The sequence below is a fragment of the Lissotriton vulgaris genome, chromosome 11 (assembly GCF_964263255.1).
Source record: "Lissotriton vulgaris chromosome 11, aLisVul1.2, whole genome shotgun sequence".
Lineage (NCBI taxonomy): Eukaryota > Metazoa > Chordata > Amphibia > Caudata > Salamandridae > Lissotriton > Lissotriton vulgaris.
The window spans coordinates 574707297-574719475 of NC_141699.1; positions in this window are offsets into that span (position 1 = coordinate 574707297).

A 12179-nucleotide genomic window follows, 5' to 3' on the forward strand; every position below is an offset into this window, starting at 1 on the left:
TCAGTAGTCCAAGACTATATGATATGAATGATCCAGTCTCAAAACAGGAAAAAGGGTATTATTAATCTGGGAGACACAGGGCTCAATTAGTCCCAGATACTCCAGTTGGGCGAGTATTTCTGTAACAGGTGCTTTATCATCCTGTTTTATAGGGTATTGCGGATGCACATGCGGGCTGGACCTTTAAGGCATTACATGGTAAGGACAGTCCTTATCCCAGCCAACATGATTGCAATAGTGCGCAGGGGCTAGTGCAAGAGCCCATTCTGCCACATTACCTTGTTTAACTTGTTCAGGGACAAGTGCAGAAAAAACATCCTCACCCTGTTGCGGATGTTTGTATGAACTTCGGGGGCCACTCAATCTCCGTCAAAAGTATTTAATCAGACAAAGCGACATTTTCCCAGAATATTACTTTAATAATGCACCATATGTCACCCTCAATTTGAATGTCGAGATCATATAATCTATCTGAAGGGGCTACAGGTCTATCTGGGATTTCAACTGAGTATCAGTTGCTCTCACTGCCAGAAACTCCTGTAGCTTTTGGTGCAGTTTTGTGACTTCTGCCAACCTGTTGAGCAAAGTCACTGCCAAACTCCTGTTGAGAAGGAGGGTTCTCAGTGTCTGTTGAATATTTAGCTGTGATTGTCGCGATTTTCCTTCTCTAAAAAGGGGCTTTATATTGAGTAGGTCTTTCCTCCTTCTTTATCTTCACATCAGACGGGCCTTGTATCTCTCTCTTTAGTTCACATACTCTTCTTGTCTACATTCAGATCGCCCTCCTCTGTCGTACTTGTTGTTAGACGATTCCTGAAAGGAACCAGAAGAGCATGTATGAGGAAACTGATACGTGTCTTAAGTCTTGAGTTTAGGTTGATCACAAAAATCATAGCACCTCTCAGAGTACTCCGGTGGGGGGTGGACCTCTGCGACGGTTGAATTTCTGTGGTTGCTTAGATTTAACCAATGTTTTTTGACTAACTAATGGATCTGCTTGGCTTCCTTATATGTGCTAGGTTTGCCAAGAAGTGTATTTGTACGTCTGGTTCCCGAATGATTGTATCCTAAGGCTTTGAACACATCAACAATAATTATAGGCAGCTCACATTCACTTTGACTTGTGCAACCTCATTGAGCCGCTGGTGTATAGCCAGAGATGCTGCTTCACATTAAATGTTAGCTCAAAACATTGCGGATACCACAGGAACATTTCCCATTAATTTCATCCCCAAATCCATGTTACGTATTCGTCCTGTATTTGTTTTAATACATCTGGTGAGACTGACATTGAGGGAGTGCAGTGACTGACAGTATAGACAGTGGTAAAAACTGTCCGCTAAGTGTTTCAATCTCCTGTAGCGGGAATCATCCTGTGGGGTAAGCACATAGTAAAAATTCTGTGCTTGTCTTGGGGTCCCTTAAGGGGAAACACAGCTTTAATTTGGTCACAATTTAAGGTGATCCAAGTTGGAATTTCCTCATGACTAGTGGGTATCTTGCCCATAACTGAATGAACAGTTACAGGACTTATTGTAGGCGCTGCAAGCAACTGGGCTTTCCTCAGCAAGACAACACTTGCTGATTGTGCCAACATGGTGTGCAAAACATGTTAAGCCAAGCGGCTGTATAAAGTAACCAGATCTTTGTATAAGGCTTGTGTTTGCAAAAGATTTTGATTTGCTGTGTCAGGATATGGTGTGTACCCAGTTAATGCTGGCCAGGTCATCCCATCATTACTAAGGGGACATAAGCATTCAAGTGTAGGTACATGCGGGAGGGCGCCTAGTAAACAAGTTTGATGTTCCCAATAAGATAAAGGTATTTCCATGAGCGCATATGCTCTGTATTGTGCCGGTGCTGCAGGAGTTATGTATGTATGCAATGTGTTTGCATTAGCATCCACTGCTGAAAATCAACCCAAGAGTAAAAGACTCCAAAGCTTTAAGCGGCGTCCGCTTCTACCCAAAAGATAAAAGCACCACCTGCATTAGTAAGTTCATGATGTGTTACATGTCCGTAAGCAGCAGGTCTGCATTTAATGGGAATAGCAATAGCATGTGGGGCTGCCATCATTTAAGCAGTATGGAAAACAAAGTGCAACACTAAAATGGGTTTTGCCCTTTTAAAGTTTCAAGTTTGAACATCCAACAGAACTCGGTGCTTCCTAAACCCTGTGTAGGATTAATTCCCAACACCACATACGTTTCTGGTGATAGGTGTAAGGGTATTGTGGATAATAGGAGCACATGAATAAGTACAAGACCAAATGTTGGTGGCGCCATGTTGCAGGGTTCTGTTTAGAAACATAACTATTCCACAGAACATCAGTATGTAGGGACTTAGTATCTATGGGCCCAAATCTAGGCTAACTCATGGTGCCTTACCTACCCTCTGAACCTTCCAGAGTAACAGGTAAGTTAGCACCCAAAACACAACTCTCTGGACCCTCTCAAGAGTCGCAGTAACATGTCATCACCTTTTTTTCGCTAACTCATGCATGTCTACAATAAACTGAAAAGAGACACAAAGAAAGTTTACAATATTTATTGAAACTATTGTGCTCTATCATGATACAACTATGCTCCAATTAAATAACATATGCAGGTCAGCAATGTGATTTGCACGATCAGTAAACTATACACAGTAAAAAGCCCTGGCACAGCGTATGACAAATCTGCCCAAGCTTACCCTCACTATGGAAACACACCGATATATTAGATATCTCTGGGATTAGTGCTGGACCCCATACCTGGCATTCATAGTCAGGGCGTCTAAATCTCAGCTGGCATGGCTCTCTCTTCTCGTGACAACAAGTCTCGGCTTATATGATAAGAATTGCCTTGTTCGAAAACAGCAGCTGAATCTCTCTATTATGTCTAGGTGCTAGTGTCTGACCACAGAGAAAAACAGAGCACAATGTTATTTGACCTTGTACAAAATGTTCAAACTGAATCCCAGCAGAAGATCTGAATAACAAAACATGTGCAGTCTATTTCTAAAATAACAGTGTGGCACAAGAACAAGCATGTTACTTCGTTACATGTGCAAAGCAAAAGAGGCCTAACACATGTGCAGTTTGGCTAATCTAGGGGTGAAACTACAGTAGGCACTTTAGGGAACCCCCAAAAAAGTAATAACCCCTCAAAGGTCAGTGGAACCTATTGGACTACTTGTAAATTTCATGTATCTGCTGTAATGTTTCTATTGAGAACCTGGGAGTGGTTAAAGTTAGCACTAATGGACTCTCTAATGCTCACAATAACCTTGTGATATTGTCTTTATTTTGGATACTAATTTGCTCTCTGCATTTCATGTAAAGTATTTAGCTGTGTACAGTGGTCAAAGTATGTTTTCCTTTCAAGTCACCACACACACTGGCTGGACAATGGTTTATTACGTTTATTACATTTTAGATAACGTACTGAGTCTGAACCGCCAACCGTATCCCTCCAAGAGTAAGCCTTGAGCCATTTCCCCCACCATCCTGAGGGGCAAGCACTAAAAGGTGTACTTGGTGTTTAGTTTTGGGTACAATTGGACGGTAAGCCCCATGACACCGGTGGTAATAGGCTGTTATTGTTACAATTTGCACCTAGTAATCCCCGATTGCCCTGGGAATCCTGAGATTGTTCCTATACTCTGCCAATCCCACAATATAACTATTTACCCTTTTAAAACGGTAAGCGTCATTCTATACCCCACCTCTAATCCCACCCAACAATTTTGTAGGCCTCTCGCAGATCTCCCTCTCCATTTTCAGCACACCACCCCTGGAATGATTTCCAGTTGTTTCAAGTGAAGGGTTACAATGAAGGAAGGATGATACAGAGGCTGACAGAAGAAGTATCCCCCGTCACATGGTGCATACAGGAGCAGCAAAAAAAAATAAAGGTAGGCCTGAGAATAATCACAGGGGAACGAGTAGTTCAAGAAAGATGTGAAATTTCTGATTTCATGTACAGTATGTGTGAGGCAGGGCAGGATGTGCCGGGTGACCGTAAAGCTGGAGACTTAGTGGGGTCTGTAGTATATATCTGACATGAAGCATTATAACCCTGGTGAAAGACAGGACCTCTCTATGGTCTAACTATCTCTCCTGACTCCACAAACACAAGGAGACTGCACACAGTTCTCCAGCAGCCGCTAACCTAGATGTGTCAAATGGGGACATACCCCTTAGGAGTACATTTTAAGAATGTGGCATTTCATCTCAGCGTTTCATGCCTTTATAAATGCTTTCAACTTTTGGTCTCTAGCCTTTGTAGGGGCATGTAACTCCCTCCTAATTTGCCATATTATCATGCATAGTTGGGGAAGTAGGATGGGTGTGGGCGCACACTGCCTCACGTTCCAGCACTCAGTTTGCCCTGATGCATCATAATAAATGCAGTGCATGATAACACTTTCTTCGGTGTCAGGCTTTAGTTTTTCACCCTTGTGGGTGCAGCCAGTGCTGTGTATGTCTAGACACGTGTTTCAGGATAATTGTGCTTCTTCAGTAGAGAGCAACGATGTTTTGGGGGGTGCTGGAGATGCTGCCCAAAGTCTTCTCAGGTCTCAGTAGTTGGGGAAATAGTACCACATTATTATTATTATTATTATTATGGTTGGGTAAAATTTGTGTAATGGCAAGAAATTGTGGCAGAAGTATGCAAAATGACTCATAATTATGCTCAATGCTAATCCATCATTGTGTGCTATATTTTAGCCAAAATGCACCTGTGTGTCAATTTTTGTAACAAGGATGCAGATGAATAAAGTATTGTGAACAACAGCTGTATGCATACTGTTGTTCCTGTACATTCACAGTAAATTTTCAGTTTGTGGTATATGTTTACCTCAAATGGCGTAACTAACTCAAAACAGCATAGGGCCAGATGTACGCCCAACTTTAGCAGGCGCAAACGGGTTAGTGACCCGTTTGCACATGCTAAAATTGGAATGGCCATGTATCAACATAATTTTGTGAGTCACAAATGAATTGCGGCCCACAAAAAAGTGTTTAGAGCCAAAACAACTTTTAACTGCTATGCAGGGGCAGAGGATTAATTGAGGAGCCATACAGAACACAGCCTTTCTTACTTGTACTACATCAAAAAAATGCCTTCAATCCTCTTCAAGAGGGTAGTAATGCAGTCGCAATTGGGGACCCCTTCCACTTCGTGACCGTCTCAAAAAATATTTTTTAAGGGCAGGCAGTGGTCCCAGGGACCACTACTTGCCCTTAAAAAACGTAAACAAAAACGGTTCTTTTTTTTTATATTCATCTCGTGTTCTTTTAAGGAAAATGGGCTGCCTTTTAAAAAAAATTGCTTTATTTAAAAGCAGTCCCATACATGGTGGTATGCTGAGCCCAACAGGCCACCGTACTCATTCCCAATGGGCTCGCAAATTGCAAAAGGCTCATTAATATTAATAAGCCTTGCGATTTGCGACCGCATTTGGAATCGTAAACAGTGCTAAACACTCTGTTGTACATGGCAAATTGCACCCCACAAATTGCGACACGCAAAAGAATTGCAATTTACAAGGTGCAATTTTGCTGGTCGTACATCTGGTCCATAATGTCTTAATTTTGGGAAGTTCTTATAACACGAAATTCCTATAATTTTGCAAATTATACTAGCATAATTTACATTTCTCCCTGGCAAAATAATTGTTATTTAGAATTCTTGTTTTATTGTAATCATCAGTTTTAGTAGTATCATCATCACCATCAGAAATGCTTTCCCCACATGCTGCCTACTGCCTTGTCTCGCAGCTTGTAAAACAATGGTTGTTATTGTGGTTGGTTGAGCTTTACACGCCACTTTACAATCTGTCCTTTGAGGACACACGTGAGTGAGCTGAACCCAGCTCTGCTGGGAACACATGCATCCAGGCTCTGCTCAGACATCGTTAAACAGCACCACAGCAAAGTTTAATTACCCGTGAGAGCAGAGCAGGTGCGCTGAGCTCCACTGACAGTGCCGCAAAGTGGAATTCCCCAGAATACTCGTGCGCGGAACATGTGCAGCGTGCTGTTCATCACCGCCCAGCTTACTGGCTCACGTGACCTTCCAAGCTAGGTTCGACAGATTCATCTACTTCAAAAGAAATGTCAGGTTTCCATTTCTGAATACTAGTTTAGAACCTAGCAGAGGTGAAACTACTTACAGTGATACTTACAAGATGTGTGTATGCCGGGTCTGGTGGCTCAGCGGACGAAGGCGTCCGCTGCAGGGACCTGTGTACAACCTCATTGTCATAGTTTTTTTGTTGCTCTAGCCCCACCCCCCTCCCTCACTGACCCCGCCCCCACCAGTGCGGCCCTCGGCTACAAACCACACTGTAAATTTGGCCCCTGAGAGAAAGTTTGTGAGTACCCATGCTCTAGAACCGCTTCAACCTGATTTAGAATGTTTTTGTTTTTTTCCGGTCATTTTTAGTTTTTTCCTCTGTTTTATTACTTGCCAGGTTGTCTGATGTGGCGCCTCACAATATTTTTCTCTTCCCCCTATGGATTTCTTTGTTTATTTAAGCTCTTTGTCTTATTAGATTTTTTTAAATGTATTTAATACTTGTGCGCAATCATGTCAGAGGATGGTGATGAAGTAAAAATTTTGCCCCCCTTTGAAACATTTCTGCGGATGCCCATGGGTCTCTGTGAGAGCCAAACATAACACTACTGTTCCATTTATGACTAGATCAAAAGGAGGCCGTGCCCATTGATCAGAGTATGGCTGAATAAGACCATGAAAGCCAGTGTTTGGCTTACAACTGTGCTCCCTAAATGTGTTCTTGTACTTCAGTGCTACTCCTTAACTTGGGCAAAAGAGAGCCACCAATAAGGGAAAGAATAATCGATATTTATCGAGGTGAGGAGATGGCCTCCTTTTTAGATCTCCTGTGTTTCAATGGCACAGAAGATGGAAGACAGCGAGACTCTGCAAGACCAATTTTGAATGTAGTAACATTCCTGAGAACCTTTGAAGTGAAGCATCCTTCTGTGAAAGGACTGAAGGAGATAGCTGCTCCTTTGAAGTGAAAAGGCAGTCTCTACCCTCTTCCTGCTTCATTCACCCCCACAATTATTACTGCACACAGGGTATTGGTTGATTGAGAAGGGTTCTCTTTCATCTATGTCTTTGTTTCAGATTCTCCTAGAAGAGAACACCTCGCTCTATCGCTTTTCCTGTTGAACTGTGAGTGAAAGATACTTCAGCCCTACCAGTCTGCAGCTAATTAAAAAAAAGTCAGAAACTGTGTGATACCACCACCAGAGATGGATTTCTAGATTCCAAAGGTGTGTCTGTAAAACTAGTATTAATAAGGCCTGGGTGGTAAATTCCGTTCAGCTCACGGAATTTTCAGAATTTGGGTAATTTTGCGTACCGCGGAGAACACGGAATTGCCGAAAATTCCGCCATTCGCGGATTCGCAGATTTTTTTGTTTGCTTGATCGCGCTTTCAAAATGCATGTTCGTGAGATATTTCTCCCCGAGCAGGCAAACAGGGTTTGCAAACAGGAAAAAAGCATTACGAACGGGCGTAACATATATATTTTTTTGTTTTTCTCCCAATGCTCCCATCCCCGTGTTATTTACATAATATGTGCAAAACTTCCTTACCCTAATCTTACCACCCAAGAGGAACCCTCCCTTTCTTTAACCAGAATGGGCAGAGAATCTGCCCAGCTACCCTCATCTCTCCAGACTTATGTATCTTAAATATGTCTGTGGACTTATGTATGATCTTATTTGCTTAACAAAGCTTCCCACTTACTCAGGGTCTTTAAAGGTAGACATTTTGTTATTCCACATTGTTTTTAATGTGGTGGGAAATTTATTCTGGTCGGTAGTTCCTAAAGATTTGAGTTCCTGTATGTACCTACCCAACTCCCAATGACGTGTTTGGGTTTCTTTTGCAAGGTCAGATCGTATGCGAAAAGACATTCCGTCTCTAGTGGAAAATCTATACCCTCCTTTCCCTCTGGCACATTCAAAAGCCTTAAATTGTTTTTTTCTCAAATTATTCTCTAACATTTCAATTTTCTCCTGGAGGGCTTTCTCTTTCTCCTTACAGTGTTGAATCTTTTTGCTCAAATCGTCTACCTCCCTTCTCATGTCCACTGTGGAAGTTTCAAGGTTCCTAATCCTGTCAGTCAAATTAGTAAAATTGTTTTGAAGATTCTCACAGGTATCACAGATTTTGGCTTGGTTCACTTCTGACATTGCAAATCTGCTTTTGATTTCCTCAGATAGTGTTTGCAATAGCTCCCCGATATTTTCCTGCCTCGGGATTTGTGTGGGTGCCCTCGCAACTTGCAGGGACACACCTGGCATAGATGCATTCTCATTGGGGGTGCAGATCCAGGAAGTGAAGTATCCACTTCCAGGGCTTGATACCTGTTGGCCAAGGGTAAACTGGACAGCTGCTGAGACTCTCCAGCCATTTGTTGACTCATAGTGTTGGTGCCACCCGGGGGGTCTAATGTCCCTGTATCACTGGTGGGTAAGCCAGATTTTCCACTAACCTTGAAAAAGGACCTTAGTGAAGGCGTTTTTTTAATTCTAGACTTCCCCGCTAGAGCTGGAACATTAGCACCTAGTTTTTTCCTATGGGTGTATTTAGGAGTGTAATCTTTTTTAGGTGCTACTGACAAGTAGCTGGGGACCTGAAGTATATTAGAGATAACTATTGGAGATACCTTGCCACTACTTTCCTGTTCTTTTTCCACTAAGTGGGTTTCAGCAACATCTATACATAGGTTTTTCAATGTATACCTGTTAATTTGTTGTGTCTTTGGCTCCACAGGTGTTTGTCCGCTACCAGGAACACAGTGGCCCATGGCTGATACACGAGGCACAAATACTGCAAGATTACTGATGCACAAGGAGTTATCCGTTCCTCTTGTTTTATTGTTCCCCACGGTGTCCACTGAGATCAGCTACCATACCCTGTTTTGGCTCCACCACAGGCTCTTTCCGATTCACCCTTTCAATACCATTGGGTTTCCAAATATTGAAGCGCATATGAGCGTGTTATGCTTTTTTGATACGGATCCTCCGATCCCCTTGTTTACTATCGAAGCTAACCAGTTTGTCTCAGGCCCAGCCGGGTCGGAATTATCACCGGCTGAGCTGAGCAACAACCCATTGATTTAATATCCTTGAATACAGCCCAGACGAAGTCGCGGAAAGATTGTTCCAAATGCGACGAAACACGTTTATGCTGGTTTTCTCGAAAATTAAAGACTGAACGAATTCTAAACCCATCAAGAGATCATCTCTGTATTTGTTGGCTTGCATAATGTACTATACATGTCTCTACTAACAGACTCTTACATCTAATTTATGTGTGGCTAGGTTTATGCTTACATTTTGTATTGTGAGGGTTGTTTCCTGCACTCAATTGGGGGGTTATAGGGCTCATCCCCTCACCTAGTTGCACCATATAGCGACATCTTCGCCTATCGAACCATTGCGTTCACTATTGCAGAGCGCCTAGAAAATCCCTACTCACTTAAAACCCCTTTTTCTTGACTAGGCTCCACAGGTGTTGCTGGCTGCTTGTTCTCCAATTTCTTCCTCTTTGATAGTTTGGCATTGGAAATCTGTTTCCTCAATGCCTTCAGCTCTTTTGGGGCTCATGTGCCGAGGAGAGCCAAGCTCAAGCAAGTCTAGTGATATTTGTGCAGGGGTTTGTTGTGGCTGCACTACTGTGCTGGCTCTGCCCTTTTGCCCCTGAAGAGTGACTCGTTGCAGCAGGCCCCCGATCCCAGCAAAGATGGAGGGTAGCAAGAAACCGTGGGAACGTGTGCGTGGCTGGCCGCACACTGTGAGGTGCCTCCAGTGGCTGCGTTTCAGACTATCCCTTCTGCTGCAGTGGAGGGGAGAAGAAATAACCCAAAGGGAAGGAAAAGGCCAGGTCACGTCGGCGAGGAGCTACAAAAACACGGCAACCCATGCATGGCTAGCCGAGCACTATGGGATGCAGCAGCAGTGTTTCGGCTGACCCCCACCGCGGGGGGAAAGGAGTATTAGCCCAAGGAAAGGAAAAAGATATTTGACCATCTGGAATGGCATCTGAGAGTAGGACATCACCCTAAACTTCACCCAAAATGGAGTGTTTGGGGAGAAAATGTTATATACTAGTACAGGAGTACCAGACAGACTACGGTTCTTTCCTATACACAAGATGAGAACTCAAGAGTGAAAGTAGCATGCCTCAAACGGCCCCCAGTGCATTAAAAAAATGCACTCCTTAAACCCTCTTCCAGGAAGGAGAAAACAGGTTCCAAGGAGCAGTAGGGCAATTGCTTGAGCTTCCTGTCGATGCCTAGCTTTTGTCGAGGTCCCTTGTAAGAGGACATCCACAGCTGTTGTGAGGCCCAGGAGAGTTGCTAGGCGACTGGTAAATAAAGCACAAGACTCAAAGGATTTGGAGTTCCATTGGAAGTAAAATTGAGTCTGCCTTTAATTATGTTTTGCTTCAAGAAGAGGATGTTTCCTAATATATTTATATATATATATAGCCATATATTTTTAGATCTTTCTAGAAGACTATAAGCCCCCCTCCTACTAGGTTCCCTCACTATTGAACCTTATGTCACTTTGTCTATGGAACACTAGGCTAGAATAAAATGTAGGTTTTTACTCCATTGGCAGATCTAATATCAGTGATAGTTTTAATATCAAAGTCAATAGATCACATTTAATTCCTTGTTAAAAGGGCTAATTAGAAGATATTGGCTTTCATTTGAAACATGGAAAAAAATCCATTAAATATAGGGAAAAACTGGTACAGAGACGACCAAAAAAAGACCAAGAAACAAATAAGTGGATGAAAATGGAGAACAAGTAAAGTGGGAAAAGATGCTTTCGAAGATGCCAGAGGAGGTCCCACCAGCTCATCTGAGAAACCAAGAGGAAGGCTCTTATTGAACAAATACTCACTAACTCCAACTGCACCAAAGAAGTCTTTGCAATCATCAAGGACTTCACCACACCCACAACTGTCACTGAAAACGTCAACCCTTGACAAGATCGTTGCAACAACCTCTCAGACTTCTTCTACAGTATAATCACAACTGTATACATCCCCTTCCCCTTGCAAGTCACCCTCTGGCCCTCTCCAGAGGTCTCCCAATGACGGACGTCAACATAATCACCACATGCCATACCATTAGCACAGAGGAAACCACAAAAATTATAAAGACCATTCACTCAGGAATTCCGAGTAATCTTGCAGAATGTTAATGTTATTCCGCAGAATCAAATTCCCTGTGGACCCCTGAATCCATCATGCTTCTGACAAAGGAACTATCTCTGTCAGCTATGCCATCATCCCTATCCTCAACACATCAATCAGTACAGCCACGTTCCCGGAACCATGTCAACATGCATCTGTCAACATCCTACTAAAGAAGCCCTAAGTTGACCGACCAAACTCAGCAATTACTGACCAACATTCCTCCTTCTCTACACAGTGAAAGACCTGAAAAACCCACAAGAAAGTGCCTCTCCAACCACATTGCCAAAAACCAGCATCTTAAAATGACACAATAAAGATTCAGACTCAGCAACAGCACAGAAACCCCCCTTATAGCTGGAATGAATGACATAGGGAGGATCTTTGACAGAAGGGAAAGCTCAGCACTCATCCTTCTAGACCTGTCAGTAACATTTGACACTGTTTCTCATCCCATTTTCATTCAACAACTCAATGAAGCATTCATCCAAGGACTTGCCCTCAAATGGATCTGCTCCTTCCACAACAGAAGACCCCAAACCGTCAACGTTTCCCCCTGCCTCTGAAGCCTGAAGTCTTATTTGCGAAATCCAGCAGTGCCCCTAATCAATCCAGTGCTCTTCAACAGCTACATGACTCCAATGGCTGACAACATACTAGCTCACAACATAAACATCCTCACCGGCTCCGATGACATGCAACTGTTACTACCCTTCTCTGAAAAAACACCCAACACTAGGAACAAGTTCACCACATGCATGACAGAAGTAGCCACCTGGATGAAATACAATTGCCTCTAATTGAACTGAGACAAGACCAAAGTGTTAGTCTTCAGGAAGAATGCCTCACCTTGGTACTCCACCTTGTGGCCCACAGACCACTGACCCATGCATTGCTCACAAGCGCGAAATCTCGGAATCATCATAGACAACAAACTGGACATG